The sequence below is a fragment of the Mustela nigripes genome, chromosome 5 (assembly GCF_022355385.1).
Source record: "Mustela nigripes isolate SB6536 chromosome 5, MUSNIG.SB6536, whole genome shotgun sequence".
Lineage (NCBI taxonomy): Eukaryota > Metazoa > Chordata > Mammalia > Carnivora > Mustelidae > Mustela > Mustela nigripes.
Genome location: NC_081561.1, coordinates 139,475,975 through 139,491,562, shown reverse-complemented (window position 1 = coordinate 139,491,562; position 15,588 = coordinate 139,475,975). Strand labels below are relative to the sequence as shown.

Below are 15,588 nucleotides of genomic sequence, written 5' to 3'. Positions count from 1 at the left end.
GGTTCTTGGGATTGAGAACGTGCAGCATCCAGGGTGGTTGCAGTGGAAAAGAGGACAAGGAAGAAAGCAAGTGGGGTGGAGGGAAAAGAGGGAGGGAAACAATAGGAAGACTTCTAGAGACAGACAGACAGACAGTCACTAGAAACCTTACTCAGTCTGCAAAAAAAAAAAAAAAAAAAAACCCAATGTTGCAAATTGTAATTAATCCATTGACACATTTATCATTAACTAGGCTAGACCATCTTACTAACATGAGATAATTCAGAAAAGTCAGAAAAATTTTAGGTTCAAGGTTAAAACTTTGGAATGACCTAGCTTGCTGACCTTCCATGGATAAACTCACTGGACAGCTGATCGCCTGCCTCCATTTTAGTTCATAATTCCTGCCACACTCGGTTTTTTAACATCACCTGGCCACCAGAAAAGGTCACCTATGATTTCTAATGGCCTTTTTTCTTCTAGGAAATCCCATGAGTTTTTTCTAGGCTTTCCTCTGCATCAGTCTTCTGGAAATACACACTGAAATCTGAAGTAGGGTGCCCTGTGATTGTCGTTCTATACCTATGTATTGGTGCCAGGGTGAGGCATCTATTCAGATCAGCTAAGCCCTTCTAAGTACCAAGCAGGAACGAAACAGCCTCAGGGGTGTGGATGGAATGGGAGTTTCTGGACACAACGCAGGGTCTTTCACCCCAAAGGGGTCTGCACCTTCAGGCAGAGACTTCAACTTCCTTCTCTACAAAAGGAGGCAAGTGAACCAGTGGGGGGCTACTCCGATAGCTCCTTGAACCTCAACTTTAGCTTTCTCCTCCTCTGACTTCCCTAAAACCATTTTAGCCCGAAGCTTCTCCATGCTCATTTTCCTTCACCAGGTTCTTTTCTTCCCACCCACTAGCCCCCGACCCCTGAGGGTGCTCCTCCTCCTCTGCAGGGCCCCACTCCCTATGGCCAGCCAGCTCATTATGGTGACCCTGGGGACAGCCCTGCCTGGTCACAATGGCGTCCTCTGCCCTGACCCACGTTTGCTGGTTCCCCTGGCTGTGCCAGCCATTCCTTGAACATGCAGACACTTCCTCCAGCATCTGACCCCTCCATGTCTCATTCCCAGCCCCACCTACTGGGGAAGCATCAGAGGAGCTCTAATGGATCAGTCATGTTGGCACCATCTTCTGGAACTGGGACGTTACCCCATTATCACTCTGCCTGGCTGCACAGGTGATTCATGCATTTGAGTGATGCCAGTGGAGGACCAGGACCTACGTTGGGCTCTCTCTCATTCCTCTCTGCCTTTGCATTTGCATTTGCTCCTTTCTGTGCTCTTTCCCACTGCTTCATCAAAAGCTACTGTCTTTGAAAATTCAGTTCAACATCACTCCCTCCGTAAAGCCTTCCCGGCCCCAGTTTTCCCATACATGGTGGAGTAATCACCTCTTCGGCTGTAAAACTGATTCGTGGACATCCCTCCTTCAGCCCTTAGTATGTCATAAATGGCTGTGTGTGTTCGTGTCTCCACCCCTTGACTGAATGTTGCAGGAGGGCGCCCCAGCGTATATCCGGGGCCCAACGTAGGTCCTGGTCCTCCACTGGCATCACTCAAATGCATGAATTACCTGTGCAGCCAGGCAGAGTGATAACGGGGTAACGTCCCAGCCCCCCCAGAAGATGGTGCCAACGTGACAGATCCATTAGAGCTCCCCAATAGCCACAAAGTCCCTCTGCATGAGAATGCGTCCTTGGAAATCAAGCAGAATCCTTCCCATGTCAGGACATGAGCCACAATTTCAGAAGATCGCCTGATAGAACCAACCATATTCCAAAGCAAGCAAGTGCCCACTGCTCCGTTCATCTGAATGCACTTTGTGGTCATTGGTACAGAAATGGGAAGGTGAGACGGCCTCCCTCCAGGAACAGACCGCGTGGCAACATTCTGCTCTTGGAGCTAGAGGACAGCCCTCAGCATGATCTCCTCAGGGTCCCTAATTAACAAATGGGGAATTTTGCCTTTAGATGTTATAAAAGTTCTCCTCTCCATGTAACGTGACTCAAGGACTTAGCATCAGCGCTCATGGATGCTTTCCCACAATGCCAGTGTGGGAGGACATGTCTGGAACGACATGGGGGAAGTAAGACTTTTGTGGAGAGGAACATTCATATGACTTTTTTTTTTTAAAAAAAGATTTAGAGAGAGACACAGAGAAAGAGGGAACACAAGCAGGGCAAGTGGGGAGAGGGAGAAGCAGACTCCCCCGCTGAGCTGGGACCCCAATATGGTGCTTGATCCCAGGACCCTGGGATCATGACCTGAGCCGAAGGCAGACGCTTAACCACTGAGCCACCCAGGTGCCCCAAGCATCCATATAACTTTAAACTAGCATGAGAAAAGACTTTGTGGGCACCCTACAGACTTACATTTTTTTTAAGATGGTATAACTAAAATACATTGTTGCCAAATCTTTCTCACTGTACTTTCAGAGGGCTAGAGATTATTAAAATTATTAGATAGAGTTATTCACAATTTCTTTTTACTCCCCCCCCAAAAAAAAATAGCACAACTGATCTAAAACTAGGCTAATCATAGCTGAGTCGAGATGTATTTTCCAGATACTTTGATTTAGCTTCTAATTTTTTTTTTTCATTCGAGAGCAAGACGCTAACGATTAGGTGGCCTGCAGTCTTGGCATTGTATTATTCTGTCAGGATCTGATTTCATGTTTTGGTTTTGAACAGTTTTAAATTTACAAATTTTGGAATCTATGTCTACATATTCCATTTTCTCAGAAATGTGTCAATTCAGTTTCTGGCAGCCTCCATATGAAACTTCCACAGTGAAAGTAGTGAGAAGTTGGGCAGCAGGAGCCTTGTAGGGAACAGGAACATTCTCTCCAGCACAGGCAGGCAGGAGCCCCAGGGCGCCCAGGACTGTATTGTCATCTGTTGTGGTCGTGAGCACCAAGATTGTCCTCTATGCTCCTAAGAACACTTCATGCTTCTCCAGTGGTTGGCTCAAACCAATTTTTAATGATCCAAGTACACATGAAAAAGATGTATCCTTCTATATCAACACTTACTGAACACCAGATTTACAGACAATAGCCTGAGCCACTCCTCCACAGACTTGAGGTACTCTGGCTGGGCTCTTGTGGTTCTTGTTCCAAGTGGGCTAGCTGGACGTCATGCAAGTCCTTGAAAATTCTTTCCGTGGCATCCTACTGTCATAGGCAATATTTGTGAGCAGGTAGCAGGAGGCTGGTGGTCAGGGAGTGGCAGGGAGATGTTCAGTCAAGGCCAGGAGGTCAGCTCCATGTTGGGGGGTAGGGTACCCAGCACAGGTTGGTGTGCAGAAGCTGGAGGTGCCCCGTCAGGATTCTAAATTCTTCCTCTTTCCTCCTCCAGCCAGTTTTTTCGTTCTATCCAGGACGCTTCAGGTTTTAGAATACATAACTAAGCCTAAACAACTAAACACAAACTATTTGGGCCAATGGTGTTTTTTAAAAAATTTTATAAAGAAGATTGTATTTATTTATTTGACAGAGAGAAACACAGCAAGAGAGGGAACACAAACAGGGGGAGTGGGAGTGGGAGAAGCAGGCTTCCCGCCGAGCAGGGAGCCCAATGCCAGGACCCTGAGATCATGACCTGAGCCAAAGGCAGACACTTAATGACTGAGCCACCCAGGCAACCTCGGCCCATGGTGTTTAAAGGAAAGAAAGAAGGAAGGACAAAGGACTATTCCAAATAACGAAGCATTACTTAGTAGGGGCTTTTATAAATATAAATTCTCAAAAGTGTCATTCTCAAAAAATAAATAAAATAAGTTAAAAAATTAAAAAGAGCAATTCTCAAAATTATAACCTTCCCACCAGCTTGGTAACAATTTAAAAGTCTGACAACGTGCTGTGCTGGTGGAACTGAGGGGGGCGGGTGTTGGTGGGATAGACAGGAATTCTCATACTGCTAAGGTTAGCGCAAACCAGGAGTTCTTTTGGAGAGACTTGAGAATAATGGACAAAATCATCAATGAACTTACCCTTTGGCCAGCCACCATATTTCTAAGCATCGATGCTATGGATACCTTGGTAAATGTACAGATGACATTCACCCAGAATCATGCCTTGTGTTGTTTGTAAGAGCAAACGATGAGAAACGACCCAAGTGTTCAGCACAAATAGGACCTTTGTTCAAAATAATTCTGTACTTCTACACAGCACAGTACCCTGCAGCCATAAAAGAAGACAAAGATCTCCACCTTTGGGGGTAGAGAAATCTGCAAGACATATTGTCAAGTTAAAACAAAAACAAAAACAAAAACAAACCCCAAGATGTATATAGTGTGTTATCTTTTGTATAACAGGCAGGGGGGGAGTAAGAATATGTATCCATAGTAGTTTATATTTGTGAAAAGAAACACTGAAAGGATAACTATTTATAGGGGGTGGTTATCCGTAGGGGGCGGAGGAGGGCAGAATGGAGAGGACAGTGAAAGCAAGCATTCCTGTGTATACCTTTCCATAAAGTTTTGATTTTTTTTTTTATTCAAAAGGGTATGTTTAAAAATGAATAAAATAAAATGAATAAAACCAGAGCTGAAAAAATTCCATTCATCTTCCCCAACAGGTGTAGCTCCCTCTGGCCCAAGCACCAATTATCAGTTAATTGAGGTGGGGTGGGCGGGTAGATTTTGAGCTACTGGACAGGACACCAGTTCATTCTTTGCAGCTGTCCTCCAGGTGTAGGGTGGGCCTTGTAGCTGAGATCAGTCGGCATGTTTCCCACCACATGCTAACCACGTGCTTGTCTTGTCTTCCTGGGATTGGGTCTCAGCCATTGAATCCTGCCTATTATTCTATCTTTCTGAGTTGTGGGCTCCACAATGCTCCTACCACTAAAGCGGTTCTGTTTTTCCACCCTCCTTTAGCCCCGGAGTCTGGTCGCTCAACTCGTGGCTGACTGCTGTAGGCTTGGGACCCACTGACAACTGTATTCGATGCTACCTGCCTGCCCGTCTGGATTGTCAAATAGGAGTTTCCTTCTTATTGAACATTACGGAACAGCCCCTGACACCTGACACCCACCACCTACTGGAGGTAGGAACTATATAAATATTATATAGAAATATAGATATTATTAAATATATAGATATACATACAGATATATATATAATATATAAATATTATAAAGGAACTATAAAAACATAAATGCTAATGTCTCTAGCTAGTCCACATCTTAGGGAAGGCCTGTGGCCCCTGGCCATGTCCTCTGGAGCCTGGGAGAAACCCAAACTGCGGCACCTCTCATAATTTTCCAGGCTGAATTTGGTCCTGTAGCTTCTGCCCAAGTCAGCAGATGGGTCGCATTCCAGGACTGGACTCTGCCGGGCTGTTCTAGTCCAGTGTAGTTAGGCCTTCCAGGAACACCTAAACTATGACACAGGAGCCCTTCCCTGCCTTCTCCCAGCTCAGGACTACCAATAATTTTGGAATGGGAAATGCTAGATTTACAAAGAAATCTTATTTAGAGTTTGTTAGACTTCATTATGTTTCATTCTTTTTTCCATTTCTTTCCTTCTTTCTTTTCTTTTATGAGAAAAACAAGAAAAAAATAAAAATAAAAAAATTCTAAAGTCTTAGGAAAGTTATAACATTTACAAAGGAGATATGTATATTCCACTGAAAGTCCATTTGGAAGAATAGTCTTACACATTCTGTTACACTGGCAATCTTTTGTTCTATATAAAATATGTTTAATTTTTACATTTTAAAAGATTTCATTTTATTCATTTTATTTAATTTATTTATTTTTAAAAGATTTTATTTATTTGACAGAGAGGGAGAGAGAGAGCACAAGCAGGGGAGGCGCAGAGGGAGAGGAAGAAGCAGGCTCCCCGCTGAGCTGAGAGCCCACTGAGGGGCTTAATCCCAGGACCCTGAGATCGTGACCTGAGTTGAAGGCAGACGCTTAACCAACTTATCACCACCCAGTGATATCCCGAAGATTTTATTTTATTTTATTTTTTTAAGATTTTATTTATTTATTTGACAGACAGAGATCACAAGCAGGTAGGGAGGCAGGCAGAGAGAGAGGAGGAAGCAGGCTCCCTGCTGAGCAGAGAGCCTGATGCGGGACTCGATCCCAGGACCCTGAGATCATGACCTGAGCTGAAGGCAGCAGCTTAACCACTGAGCCACCCAGGCGCCCCGGAAGATTTTATTTTTAAAATAATCTCTCTACCCAATGCAGGGCTTGAACCCAAAACCCCGAGATCAAGAGTCACATGCTCTACCTACTAAGCCAGTCAGGCAACTTCAGAATCTGTTTTTTAATAAAATTTATTGTAAAGATTTTCTGAAGGAAACAGGGGCCCTGAGGGAAATGTTCAGATAATACACTAGGTGATTTTCTATGTGACATTATGAGAAATAATTTAGATTTTTAAAAAACACTCAAATTAAAAATATTTCAATATATCTATATTGGCAAATCATTTAGACAAAAACATTATTAGAGCCTAAATAATTTAGAATTAATAATTATTTGAATAGGTACAAAACTAAAAGTAAAGGTATTCCTCAAAAAAGAGAATCAAAAATCATCAGGCACAGACACCCCCACACCTTGTGCCAGTCTCCCTCAAACACATGTACACACTCACACCCCAAGACACATCCCACATCCCAGATATACCCAGAAACAAACATGCACAGATATCATTAGGAAATGGAACCATAGACATTTCCAACGTTATCAGTACAACACTCTCGAGGATACCTGAACTTAATGTTAACTAGTAAATTCAAGCATCAAAGAGCTGGGATGGAGTGGAAAATGTCTTCCTATTCAGAAGCATAAAACAACAAATGTTTGTTTATTATGGAACACAGGGCCTTCCTTGATCGTGTTTACTGTTCCATTTATTGCATTTACTTGAAGAAATAAAACAGCATTAAAGATATTCAAGCTTTAGGAGCATCTGGTGGGTTTAGTCAGTGCAGCATAGGACTCTTGATCTTGGGGTTGTGAGTTTGAGACTCCCATTGCACGTAGTAATCACTTAAAAAATAAAATCTTAAAAAAATATATTCAAGGGGTGCCTGGATGGCTCAGTTGGTTAAGCATCGACTCTTGATTTTGGCTCTGGGCCAATGGGACTGAGTCCCACGTGGGACTGCGTGTTCAATGCAGAGTCTGCTTCAGATTTTCTCTCTCCCTCTTCCCCTCCCCCCTCTCATACTCTCACTTCTGTCTAAATAAAATCTGGGAAAAAATTAAAAATATTCAAGTTTAGACTAATTTAGATTTGTTTTCCTCATTTGAGCTGAATTGGTGATACATTCTAAAGTCAAACCCAGAATAATTGTAGAACTTGGTGTGACTTCTCCACCTGCTTAACAAAGTTGAGAATAAAATAATTTTTGAACTATATGGTAATATGATACTCCAATCCAATTTTCATTTCAAAACTGAAATGACTTTATAATATTTTCAAATAATAAATGTGTTGCATAGTCATTGTATGAAGTCCAAGCAATAAAATTAACGCTTTACTAGAAAATCAAAATCACCTATAATTCCACTCAATGGGGAATATTTATTTAACTATGGATGTCAGGGTACATGGTGGCACAGTCAGTTAAGTGCCTAACACTTGGTTTCTGCTCCAGCTGTGATCTCAGTATCGTGAGACTGAGCCCAGTGCCAGGCTCCATGCTCAGTGCAGAGTCTGCTGAGGACTCTTTCTCCCTTTCCCTCTACCCCTCCACCCACCTCTAAAATGAATAAAATCTTTTTTTAAAATGTGATGTAAATTTGTGTGTAAATCAAGACTTCTTCTACCACTGCTGGTTCTTGCAACATGAAAGGCTGATGTGGACACTCTCTTGGCTAAGTTATAATAAACAAAATAAATTACTACCACACAGTAATTGTGTTTTTTGTTTGTTTGTTTGTTTGTTTGTTTAGTAATTGTGTTTTTAAAAGTAGATAATTGAGCCAAGAGGGAAGAAAAGAAAATTCTCTGGCAGCTGGAGTTATAAGGTCGGGCTGATGGAACAAGTACCTAGAGAATGGTGTTGTGGTATAAACCTCACATGGTCACAACAGACATGGCCTTGGGTCCACTCAAGATGAATATCTGGAATTGAGAGGGCCGATTAAGGAAAAGCTCTTGCAAAGTTGCTTAGTCCATAAAAATGACACTAACAAGAGCTCCAACAAGGAAAAAGGTCAAGGTATTTTGTAATATTTAAGGCTTTGGATCTGAAAGAAAAAGAAACATCTCTTCTGAGAAATTAAACCAAGCCTGAGTGTAGGATTGAATTATATAGTCGTCTTATAGCACAAGAATTCTCAGCTGACATAGTAACAAAAAGTTGGGCAAGAAAAAGTCAATTTGCTCAAGGCCCATAAAAATGCTGGGACCCTTGCAGAACCAAAAATTAATCCACATATTGGTACAAATCCATAATCTAGGGTACCTACGACTCCACTGAAAGGACCATCACTGCTTAAGATGAGCTCATAATAAAAGATGAGCTCACAATAAAAAAATTACAAACCATGTGAGGAAATGAGGATGAATCAAAAGACTCGATAAGCAACAAAATCACAGAACGATCAATACCGGAACACTGTGAAAGGGACAAGAAATGTTATTATGTTTAAAATGATTACAGAGGCAAAAGAAGGAATTGAAACAATAGTGAATGAAGGAATTGAAACAAAGGAACAAGAGGACAATATGAACAGAAAATAAGCAGATTTGAACCAAGATCACTTTTACTCTTGCAAATAAATGATTAATTCATTCAAATTAAAAACTAAATGAATAAATCATCATGTAAAATGGTCAACTGAAAAAACAGATCTGAATAAACCTCCTGTAATGCAACACAGAGATAAAATGATGGAAATATAAGAGAAATTATGAGACATTGAAGACAGAATGAGAAGTTCTAACATATACTTCCAAGAGGCATTCCAGAAAGAAATTTGTAGAGACATTTGCAGAGATAATGGGAGAAGAAAAATACTGTTACAATTCACATATTCTTTTATGTAGAAAACCTAAAATTGTTTTATGTAGAAAACCTAAAATTATCCACACAGAAATTATTAGCCCTGGTAAGAGTGTAGCAATATAGACATAAAATCAATGCACATTTTTCTGGAAATGTGCATGTTTTCTTTTACATTTTCAATTTAATCAGCATAAAGTTAACGAAAAGCATCTCCTTATCCTTTTTACCTCTGGTATATCCAAACTTATGGCACCTTTATCAGTTTAATGAAATTTATATGTGTCTTTTCTCTTTCTCTTAAATAGTCACACCAGAGTTTATCTACTTTGTTAATTTTTTCAAAGAACAATATCTTGGCTTCCTTGAGCCTCTCTATTACTTAATGTGATTTCTGTTTAATTAATCTATTATTTATATGATGGTTATTTAATTGGTTTCTGCTCTTTATAGTGTTTTTTTTGTCTACTTCCTTTGTATGGTGTTTTTTTTAATTATTCTTCTTTAACTTTCAAACGTGGAAACATAGCTATTTAGTTTTCAACCTTTAAGTATTGAGGCTTCATTTTTTTTCTCAGAGTACCATTTTCCTGTATCTAACACTGTATCTTTTGTATAACAAGTGAGATGGGAGAAAAGACACATACATATAAAAACAAACACTGATAAGATACATAAGATAATTAGAACTTATACCCCTTCATCATATCATATACAAAAATCAACACTAGATGAACTAATGAACTATATATAAAATACAAAACTATAAATATGGGAGAATACTTTTATGATCTCAGGGATACAAACATTTTCCTATACAAGAAATAAAACCTGAAAACCACAGAGAAAAAATTAACAAATTTGGCTACATTAAAAATAACAATATCCATTTTATCAAAAGCCACCATAATGAGAATGAAGTGACCAGCCACAGACTGGAAAGAGATGTGTCAAATATATATATATATATATATATATATATATATATATATATATATATTTTTTTTTTTTTTTTTTTTTTTTTAAGATTTTCTTTACTTATTTGATAGAGAGAGTAACCTGAGCTGAAGGCAGTCACCTAACCAACTGAGCCACCCAGGTGCCCTCAAATATATTTTTATATACAAACACACTCGCTAAATATATAACTGTCAAGCTATTTACATATCCAGAATATGTAAAAAATTCTTATAAATCAGTAAGCAAAAAACAAAAAAAATTTTTTTTAAAAGACCAAAGGAATTACACAAGCATTTTATAAAAAAAATAAATGGCCAATAAACATATAAAATGTCCCTTAGTCTCATTAACAATCAGAAAAACATGAATTAATTCTATTATGAAGAACTATTAATATCCATAAAACTGGCAAATACTCAAGTCTAGAACTATCAGGCATCTGGCAGTGACGTGTGGTAAGGCAATTTGTCATATAGTACTGACAGGAAGGTAAATTAGTACAGTCATTTTGGAAACCAAGTTTGCTTTATGGAGATGTCCATACTCCAACACCTAGCAATTCCACTCCTAAGTATAAACTCCAGAGAAACTATTGATTTCCAGGAGGCATTTATGAAAATGCTTAAGGTAGCATTATGCCTACTAGTAAAAAACTAGAAATAAGCCAATGTCCATTAACAGTAAAATGGGTAAAACGTGGGTGATGGAATACAATACAGTAATGATTAGGAATAAATTATAGCTATTCTCAACAACATAGTAGGATCCCAGGAATATAATTTTGAGTGGAAAAAACAAATTGAAAAATATATACACCTTTAGCTCATTGATACATAAGTTTTAAAACATGTGTAACAATATGCTTTTCTGGTGAAACTACAAAGAAAAAAAGAAATGATAAATCTTAAATTTAGGATAATAGTGGTCTCTGACAGGAGAGGAAATAAGTAGGGTCATTAACAGACATTCATGGGAAGAATTATTAAAAGATGTACTTGAGCCAGAAGGAAAATGAACCCCCCCAAAAAAAAAAAAAGTGAGAAACATGGAGGAGAGGTAAGCAAAGAAACTGGCAAACCCTCTTATAAAACTAAACACACAGATGGGGGCACCTTGGTGGCTCTGTTGGTTAAGTGTCTGACTCCTGATTTTTGTTCAGGTCATGATTCCAGGGTCATGAGATCAAGCCTGGCCTCAGGCTCCAAACTAGATGTGGAGCCTGCTTAAGATTCTCTCTCTCTCTCTCTCTCACAAAAAAAAAGAGGAGTCTCTCTTCTTCTCTTCTGCCTCACCCCCCACTAAAAAAATTAAAATTAAAATTAAAAAGAAAAAGAGGTGGATCTATATACCTTTTAAAAAAGATTTTATTTATTTATTTGACAGAGATCACAAGTAGACAGAGAGGCAGGCAGAGAGAGAGAGGGAAGCAGGTTCCCCGCTGAGCAGAGAGCCCGATGTGGGACTCAATCCCAGGACCCTGAGATCATGACCTGAGCCGAAGGCATTGGCTTAACCCACTGAGCCACTCAGGCGGATCTATATTTTGTGGGACCTAAAGCTTGCTTAATTTGGGGAACCCATTTTAAGAAATGAATATTAAAGGATCAATAGAGAATTAGGTACAAAACTGTACATTTCCAGGATACCCGGCTGGCTGGGTCAGTGGAGGATCCGGCTCTTGATTTTGGGATTATGAATTCCAGCCCCACATTGGATGTAGAGATTACTTAAAATATTTTTTTAAAAGGTCCACATTTCCTTAGAATGAGAACAGAAATCACAACAAATAAAGGGGAGGCAAAGCATAAAGCAGACTCATGGTTATAGAGAACAAACTGAGGGTTGTTGAAAGGGAGGTGGGTGGGGAGGGGCTAAATGTATGAATGTGTATATAACTGATGAATCAACTAAATTCTACATCTGAAACTAAAATTATGCTGCATCTTAATATTATACTGCATGTTAACTAACTGGAATTTAAATAAAAACTTGAAACTAAAAAATAAGTTTAAAAAATTGCAGCTAAATGCTACAAAAACTCAAAAAATGCAGGAATGTAATGCAACCTTTAATTATTTAATTAGATTATTATTTATTTTTATTATAATTTCACCTCCTCGATAATACATTTCATTCCCTACCATTTTCAACTGCATACCCTTTTCTCATCTCCTAATGCAATAATGACTTTTAAATATAAACTTTATATATAAAGAGGTAGAAAGACACATATAAAGAGGTAGGAAGACACATTAATCTTATTTTTTTCCTTTAACGTTTTTATTTATTTGACAGAGAGAGAGACAGCGGGAGAAGGAACACAAGCAGGGGGAGTAGGAGAGGAAGAGGCAGGGAGCCCGAGGTGGGGCTCCATCCCAGAACTGTAGGATCATGATCTGAGCTGAAGGCAGATGCTTAACCAGCAGAGCTTAATGGAGCTTAACTTTATGACTGAGCCACCCAGACACCCCGACACATTGGTCTTCTAACACAGTTGGTCAAAACTTGTTCTTTTTTTAAAAAACAGTCACAGTCTAGAAAACTTTATTTTAGCTTCACATGCATTGCTGGTAGTGGAGGGAGGCGTGGGATAACTCCAGCCCGTGGATCTCCCTGTCACAGCAAGCTCTTCAGGTCGGCTGGCTTTCACCGCACCCAGGACCCCTCCCACCCCTACCTTGCCAGGGCGGTTCTCAGCGGCGGGCTGTGCCAAGTCACATGACCCTTGAGCTGACGTGGGCAGAGCCTCAGTCCCAGTCTTCTCACCTCCGAAGGAGCTGATGCTCCAGGGAATCCACAGAAGGCGGACTCTTGCCAACGCCCCACTAGGGACTCTTGTCCAATGCCCACCCCCTTCTCCTGCAGCTCCAAGACTACCCCAGGATGAGAAAAAGGACCTCCAGCCAGCAGGAGTCGATTCCTCCACTATCTTGGGGTGCCACTTCTTCCTGGTATCAGAGTAGGGAGGAGGGTTCATCAAGTTAAGGGGCTGCAGCTGAAATATTAGCTTCAGGGTAAAGCAGCAGGTAGCAGGAACCACGGAAAATATTAATAACAAGAACAGCAGTAATAGTCATGATCCATAGAGGAACTATTACTTCCCATTCATATATCCATTGAAAGGAGAAGTTCTCTAATCTCCACAAGTGATAATACAAGAACACTCATAACTTCTCTCTGCCTCCTTAACCACTGCACCCACAGGCAGGAGAATGGGAAAGTTTGGGAGGCACACCTCACCATGCTGGGCTCAGCCCTGCTATGCCCTCTCCTTTCGGGTCTGCTGCCTCCACCAAAGGAACATTTGGTCTGCCTGGATCCAGGTGGTGAATAACCCACCTTATTAGGGAGACCTGCTGCTGTCTCGCTGTGCCATTGGGGGCTAAGTCCATCTAGTTCAGGAATTAAGTATCAGCAAGCCCATCTGGCCACAGATGTAAAATCACTTTCTCCAATCAGCTTTATCTGAAATAAAACTAATATTGCATTTTGATCTCCCACCTCTAATTCCTGCCTTTCTTACCCTCTTTCTCCATATTGGTTCTGAATTTCAGAGAGGAAGAGAAGCACTACATACCAGATACCCGACAACCCTAATAATAAAGATTAATTGGGGGACACTTTTAAAAACAGATGAAGCTAATAAACTAGACAACAATAACATGGGGCAGAGCTATTGAGAGAACAGAGCTAATGAGTAAATGCAATGTCTCTTAACTCAAATGCAACATATACTCAAAATTTAAGGGTAACATCTAATAGAAATAGAATATACATCTTCCAGGACGCTGAAGAAGGAAAAAGGGAAGAAAATCAATCCAATCGGAATCAGAAAAAACCCAAATAACAAGGAAAAAAATGGTAAATAGAACACATAGTTGGTAGAAATAAATCCAGTGATCAGCAATCCTAATGGAAGTAAACACTGAATTCAGCTGTTAAAAAGCAGAAATTAGGGGCGCCTGGGTGGCTCAGTGGGTTAAGCCTCTGCCTTCGGCTCAGGTCATGATCCCAGGGTCCTGGGATGGAGCCCCATGTCGGGCTCTCTCTTGGCAGGAGCCTGCTTCCTTCTCTCTCTCTGTCTGCCTCTCTGCCTACTTGTGATCTCTCTCCCTCTGTCAAATAAATAAATAAAATCTTAAAAAAAAAAAAGCAGAAATTACCTGAACTGAAATACAAACTCTATACGTATACCCTTTGCAAGCATAAAAGACAATGCTCAAAATTTGAAGTAAAATTATGGAAAAAAAAATACCAAATACTAAACAAATGAAGGCAGAAAACAATACTAATCAGATGAAATAGAATTTAAGACAATGAGGGCACTGGCTTGTTCAGTAGGTAGAGCATGTGACTCTCGTTCTCAGAGTTTTAAGTTTGAGCCCCACATTGGGTGTAGAGATTATTTACATTCCTTATTATTATTATTATTTAAAAATAAAATCTTCAATAAAAAAGAATTTAAGGCAATAATATTAGGTATTAAAAGGGGCTACCATTGGGGTGCCTGGCTGGCTCAGTTCATAGAGCATGGGACTCTTGATCTCGGGGTCGTGAGTTCAAGTCCCATGCTGGACATGGAGGCTACTTAAAAAAGGGGAGGTTATCATTTAACAATAAAAATAACAATTACCAAAAAATTATGATAATCCTGACTTGCATGCACCCCAAAATATAGTCTTAAGTATATATAAAGGTAAGTAATGATACATATACTAAAGGAATTATTAAATCCCCCCATCATGGTAGGTATTTTTTTTAAAAGATTTTATTTATTTATTTATTTGAGAGAGAGAGAGAGAGAGACAGCACAGGCAGGGGGAGGGGCAGAGAGGCAGGGAGCCTGACCCAGGGCTTGATGCCAGGACCCCGAGATCATGACCTGATTATGGTTGGTATTTTTAACTCATCTCTCAGGAACTGATACAGAAAGCTTACAAATAATTAGGAAATATAAAGTATCTCAAACAACACAATTAATAAGCTTGCTCTAACAAACATATACAGAATCCTGCCCCCAATAATTAGGAAAAACAGAAAATTACTAGAGAGTGACACACTCCAGTCACAACAAATACCAAAGAATTCATTTCATACACAGCACATTTCATATCACAATGCAATATCGTCAGGAATTTAAAAACCAACAAAGCAATTTAGAAATTTTATCGCTTTAAAAACTAAAAAGTGGCGTGCCTGGGTGGCTCAGTGGCTTAAGCTACTGCCTTCGGCTCAGGTCATGACCTTGGGGTCCTGGGATGGAGCTCAGATCCTGAGCCCAGGATCTGCTCAGCAGGGAGCCTGCTTCCTCCTCTCTCTCTGCCTGCCTGTCTGCCTGCTTGTCATCTCTCTCTGCCAAATAAATAAATAAATAAATCTTATTAAAAAAAAAAATAATAAAAAAACTAAAAAGCATTTTAAGATAGATTGATCGATCAATTGACAGATAAAATATATGAAAGGACAACTAGACACATAGAGAAGAGATGATAGGATCATACCATAAAAACATTGAATACTACATTATTTGATAATACATTGAGTATCCGTTTCCATGTTGATAACTATAGATCCATACCATCATTTTAACAATGACATAGTACTTTGCTGTCTGAAT

The 15,588-nt window shown here is 39.8% G+C and overlaps 1 long non-coding RNA gene across 2 annotated transcripts in view; it reads right to left on the bottom strand.

The window, feature by feature from the left end:
* LOC132017514 (uncharacterized) overlaps positions 1-15,588 on the bottom strand; it is a 42,950-nt gene that overhangs the window by 1,899 nt on the left and 25,463 nt on the right. Inside the window, exon 4 of one of the 2 annotated variants that reach the window (XR_009404305.1) lies at positions 12,306-12,919. The exons of the other annotated variant lie outside the window; for it this stretch is intronic. This is a non-coding gene — a long non-coding RNA (uncharacterized LOC132017514). Of the gene's footprint in view, positions 1-12,305; positions 12,920-15,588 lie in introns of those variants that run through there. 2 annotated transcript variants of the gene reach the window in all.